Source organism: Echinops telfairi, unplaced genomic scaffold, assembly GCF_000313985.2.
Source record: "Echinops telfairi isolate 266 unplaced genomic scaffold, ASM31398v2 ScPeMD7_11;HRSCAF=52, whole genome shotgun sequence".
Classification (NCBI taxonomy): domain Eukaryota; kingdom Metazoa; phylum Chordata; class Mammalia; order Afrosoricida; family Tenrecidae; genus Echinops; species Echinops telfairi.
Genome location: NW_022103908.1, coordinates 37,358,986 through 37,364,973, shown reverse-complemented (window position 1 = coordinate 37,364,973; position 5,988 = coordinate 37,358,986).

Below are 5,988 nucleotides of genomic sequence, written 5' to 3'. Positions count from 1 at the left end.
CTCTGATAGAAAGTGCTGTGGGCATTTTTTCATAGTCTTTAGGACATTTGCTTAATGTGAAAGATGATAAGCTACCTGATGTGAAACAATGGCTGCAGGCAAGAAGAGAAGAAAGGTATAAAGGATGGGAAAGAAACAAATTGAATAGAAGAAGGGAATAAAATAGCATTTGGGCAGTTAAGTCTGATAGAATCTACCGAGTACTTTATTACATACTGTGGCATCCCTGGGTGGTGCATAGTTCATGTCCTTGGATACTACTCAAAGGTCAGAGGTTCAAGTCTGTTTTGAGGTGTCTCCGAAGAAAGGCCTGGTGAGCTACTTCTGACAAATCAGCCTGGGCCAACTCTGTGGAACACAGTTCTACTTGAACTCTCACGGGGTCACGAGGAGTGGAAAATAAGGCAGTGGGTGGAGACCAGTGGCTTGAACCTAGGTTCTCTGACTGTTAACAGCTGTGCATTTTCATCTCACAAAGCAATATTCTAAAATAAATCATTATAGTCATGCACTGGAAAGAAATGACTTTGGAATATCTATTTAAAAAGCAAGTCTAAAGCCTGCACTAATTGGAGAGCATTGTCTTTCATAGAATTCATCCTATTCCAGTTGTAGAATTTACAAGATGGGGCCAGTGGTGTCCAGAGCACTTCAGGCACCACAGTATCTTCTTCAATGGTTGACCTCCTTCTGGGATCGATCCCATCGGGTGAGTTGATCATGGGTTGTGCCACATTCCTGTTCTTGTTCTTTGATAGCACATACTGTTTGATAATATCTTTAGGATGCTCTGAAGATACTTACAGTGTGAGGTTCTCTGAAAATTTTAAAGCTCTTATTTATTTACTTTTTTAAGTTCTTATTTTATTATCATCTAACACAGCAGTTCTCAACCTGTGGATTGCCACCCCTTTGGGGGTCGAATGACCTTTCACAGGAGTCACCCAATTTATAACAGTAGCAAAATTACAGTTATGAAGTAGCAACAAAAATAATTTTATAGTTGGGCGCCGGAGAGGCCACCACAACATGAGGAACCTGTATTAAGGGGTCACGGCATTAGGAAGGTTGAGAACCACTGATCTAGCATGATGTTTTATTTCATTAGCATAGTAACATGAAATCTGAAAAGGGTGAAAAATAATGCTAGTGAAATAGAAGCCAAAGGCCAAGTCTTAATTGACATTTCAAATGGAGGAAATAAATAGGCCAGATGAGTAAAATAAACATACATTCATATAACCATACATGGATGTTTGCAAAACTATAATAATTTCCTTTCAAGTCTAGTAGTGCTATCTAGCCCAAGAGCAGGGCCCTTTGTAAGGGCAGGAGCAATAAAAGAAACTATGAAAATAACTCTTAAGGTGTGCTAGTATTTGGGGGTGGATTTTTTCCCCTCTCTCTTTCATCACATCTAAAAACAAGATGAGGAGCTCTAGTTGTGTCATGGCTTACACATTGGGCTGCTAACCGTAAGGTCAGCAGCTCAGAGCCAGCCACTGCTCTGCACAAGAAAGATGAGGTTTTCTGCTACCCTAAAGGTTGACGGTCTTGGAAATCCACAAGGGAAGTTCTATTCTGTAGGGTTGCTGAGTTGGAATCGACTCAATGACTGTGAATTTAGTTTTGTGAGTTTCTGAAGAACAAGATCTTTACCCTACCCTAAAATTGTTTTTTTGTTTCTTAGACTAGTGTTTTCATTCTAGAAATCTAAAATGTTAATTGTTCACTAAAACTACTGTTAAAGGTCAATTTCCTTTTCTTTTCATTCCCCGCCCCTTCTATAATTGTGCTTTGAAGACCCTGTTGGAAATATGAGTCTCTCTTTTGTTAGGTTAATAATGTCATATTAACATAGGGTGTAGCCTAAACCTAATCACGTGTGAGTTATAAAAAGCCAAACGGACACTGATACACACATACACAGGGATGAGGCTTGGGGGAAGACAGACAATGGAAAGAGATGCATTGGTAAGCCCTAGGGTTGGTGGTGATCCCTGGTGCATAATAGACAAAGATCCCAGCCTGAATTTGAATGTCTACTCTCTTGAACACGGAGAAAATAAATTTCTGTCCTTTAAAGCCCCTTGGTTGTGGTACTTTTGTTGTAGGAGAATTAGGTAAATGATAATACAAAATTGGATCATCTAGCACCAGTCAAAATTAGTGATCAGATACAACTAGCAAAACAAAACAAAAAATTAGCAACAACAAAACACTCCAAGGAAATAAAAAACAAAAACTTACTGCCATCAGGTCAATTTTGACTGGAAGTGACACCATGTGTCAGTTTGCCGAGCTTCTCCATTGCCTGGATATGATGGCTCCCCACTTTGACCAACACAACAGGCATGCTGTCATGTGTTACACTTCTTCTTCTTCAGTAATTCAGCATTCACTCCAATATTGTAATGCCTGTTGTTATAAGGTGGCTTCCAAACCTGTATGGAAAAGGCTCCTTGTATATGAATCCCCAGATTACAATTTACCTCCCATGTTCTAAGTTATTTCCTTACATAAGTTGTACATATATGGGATAATTTATTTAAAACTTGCATAAATCACAATGCGGTGTGTATATTCTGTGAAGCGTTCCCGGAGCTAATTAGCCTCCCTAGCTTTCTTCTTTTTCCTCTCTTTTCCCTCATCCCATTTTCCCCACCCTTTCCATCCTTTTTGTCTGACTGTGAAGTCTTTAACTTTAAGGATAATATCTGAGAGTTTTAGTCTCAGATTTGTAAGGTGGGTGGGATTGGAATGGGGTTGTTTGATATTAGGAGCCCTGGTGGCATAATGGTTAGGAGTTGAGCTGTGATCTGCAAGGTCAGCAGTTCAAAACCGCCAGCTGCGCCATGGGAGAAAGACAGGGCTTTCTCCTCCCATTAAGCGTTACAGTCTGGGAAACTCACAGCAGCACTTCTCTAGGGTGGCTGTAAGTTGGCACGGACTCGATGACAGCGAGTGTGGTTTGCTTGTTGTTAAGTGCTGTGCAGTCAGACCCTGCAAACTGCCCCTTTCTCCCGATTGTTGTTCTTTTTGAGCCCCTGATGCCGCCTCAGTGTCAACCCATCTCACTGTGGGGCTTCCTCTTTGTCTCTGCCCCTCTCCTGTTCTAAGCACGATGCCCTTTCCCAAGGACGGGTTGCAAATTGGACAAATTATAGACCTGACTACAGTTTCCATGAATAATGATAGCTTCCTGGCTAAAATATTGAGCATTTTCAACTGCACAAGTAGGAAATTCCATTGAAATTGTAGCAGCATTTGCATTGGTTGTTCAGGATAGTTTATGGGCTACTATTTAAAGCAATATGTAAATAATATATATTATAATTATAATATAATATATGTAAATATAATACATAAATCATATATATAACAAATATATAAATAACCCTAAATCTCCCAAATATAGCCTGCGGCAATGGACAAAAATCAAGAAGCCAAATAAGTTAGCTACCAACTCTGAGCTAAGCTTCTGTGGAGCCCGTCGGTCGCTCCAGTTGCTATTGAAATCCAGACTCTTTCCTGCCCCATTGAGGGAGGCCATGCCAGACTCAAGGTTAGAGCAGGACTGCATCTTGGGGTGAAGGTTAAGTAATGCAAAGCATCCACAGAATGTCCAGAGGCCAAGAAGCAGGGCTCGGGACTCCAGATCGAGGCAGTACCAAGGTGAGATGAAGTGTTCAAAGGGTCATGAAAACATACTGATTGTTAGGGGCGGTGCAAAGGGGGCAATAAAAAATGGACATGTTTCAAGGCTATCTGGCACGCAATCTGTTTTGAAGGTTTTCCTGAGCCACAGAGCTCCCCTCTCTGGAAAGAAGGCCTGTTAAAGAAAAGGAAAATTAAAGAACTTTCAGACCATTTTGTGAAAGTATGTCCAGATTGTTGCTAAAGTTGCTAGCATATAACTGCTGGAACTCTGATTTGCATGACAGTTTTAAAGAATAAATAGATGCAAAGAAAATGTCTGCAAGGGTATATACCAAAATAGCACCCACGGCTGGTCCCTGAGAGGTGACCCTACTGCTCTGTTCTTTCTTTAGTCTGGATACATTGCTGGGTTGCCTTTTATTTATTTATTTTCTTTCATCCCTTCATCGAGCACATTCATTACTCACAACGAAGGAGAGAAATGGAGAAAGCGTTTTGTTTATAAGAAAGGAGTTTCCCTTCGGTATTTAGTTGTAAAATGAGGACTTGCATAGCTGAATGAACAGGATGAAGCACCGCTGGGAAATAGAATTTGTAGGACAGGGAAAAAAGAAGAGAGAGAAAAAGAGTGATTGAAAACAAATGAACACAGAAGCTTGAGTTTTGCCACAGAAGCAGGATTTACAGAATGACAGAACCTCTAGAATTAGGGAAGCCACAATTCCTGCATGTGTCACTCACGGCCCAACTTGTGTGTGTCAGTGGTTTTCTTAAAATACCCTTGGAGGGGCCTCCCAGAAGCCATCCCATCTGCTCAGTGCTCTTTAGATGCCAATCTAGCAAAGGTGCCCCCTCCTGTATGTGTTTTACACACTTTTCACCCACGTTTTCTCTTTTTGCCTGAGATGCACTGAGACCATACACTGAGACCATTTCACCGGGGAGGTGGGTACCCAAACTCGGTAGGTACAGGTGCCACAGCAGAAGCACCGAAGGGAGGCAGGTGAGTGAGGTCACACAGCAAGTTGTTGGCAAGGATGGGATTTGAACTAGGTGTGCACAGCCGATTTCACTCTACCCTAAGCCCACCGCTGGAAAGGTCCAAAGATGTGCCTGGCAGTGCGGGTTCTCCCACCTGCCCTCCCCGAGGCCCAAGGGGAGGCAGATTATTTGAAATGTTCGATCCCGGGAGGCCGCGTTTCCATCACTCCGATGCTATACTGGGGTTCCTGGGTGGTGCCAACGTTCATCCTGCCCAGCTGCTAACTGGAATGTCGGAAGCTGGAGGCCACTTAGAGGCACGTTGGGAGCGACGCCTGGCAATCTGCTTCCAGGGAATCAACCCTGGAGCACCCCGTGTTGCCCCACAGGATTCTGATGAATGGGGAGCGGGCGTGGGTGGGTGTCTGCCAGGCAGCAACGGGAAACGGTGTTCTGTCAGCGTCACCTGAAAACGGGAGGGAATTTCGTGGTAAGTCAGCAAACGACCACTGAAAGACGTCTTGTTTCTGAGGGCTATTGGTTTGTGCATGTATAATTTTGTTGTGAATGAAATACAATAATTGGATTTTTTAAGAAACAATTTTCCTTGTGCATTGGGTGAAGAATGGCAGCGCAAATCATCGGGTTTCGGTTGAACAATGCATGCACATCTGGCCTCAGCTCATTCATGGCCGGTCTCCTGAAAGAGGGCCACTCCTTCGCGTTTCCGGAGACGCCCCTTCTCTGCTGACCAACGCTTCTGAGCTTGTACTCTGGCAAATGCCGCCCCCTTGGTCGCAAACCCCCAAACTCACTATGAACAGTCCTGACTCACAGCAACTCAAAGGCAGCGCCTTGAAATCTATTGGGGAGTCGTCGGCCTCGTCTTTTTGCTGGGTAGCCACTGGTGGGTTCACATCCCCAAACTTGTGGTTAGCTCCGCTCAAGACACAACCCACCCTGCCATCAGGGTTCCCTTTTTGATCTCGAGTGGTGGATTATTCTAAGGTGTGTGTTATTATTGTTCCCCTCACACACCTGTCTGTTGTTCGCTTGAAAACTGAGGCACGTGCAGAGTTCCTCAGGACTGAGGCCAGTCTCAGCAGAGTCGGTATTCACTAGCTGACCAGTAAGTGTGGTCTCCTGCTTGATTTTGAGTTTTGATTCACTTATTTTTCTCCCAAGAGCAGCATTTTGTGAGTTATACTAACGACAACAACAAATTCTATGTTAATAATTGAAAAGCTAAGAAGTAAAATGAAGGCATTTTAAGAAGAGTGCATATAAAATATTGTTAAAACTCTTCAACAGTAGGTTGATGGATCTTTGTAGACACAGCTATTTCAA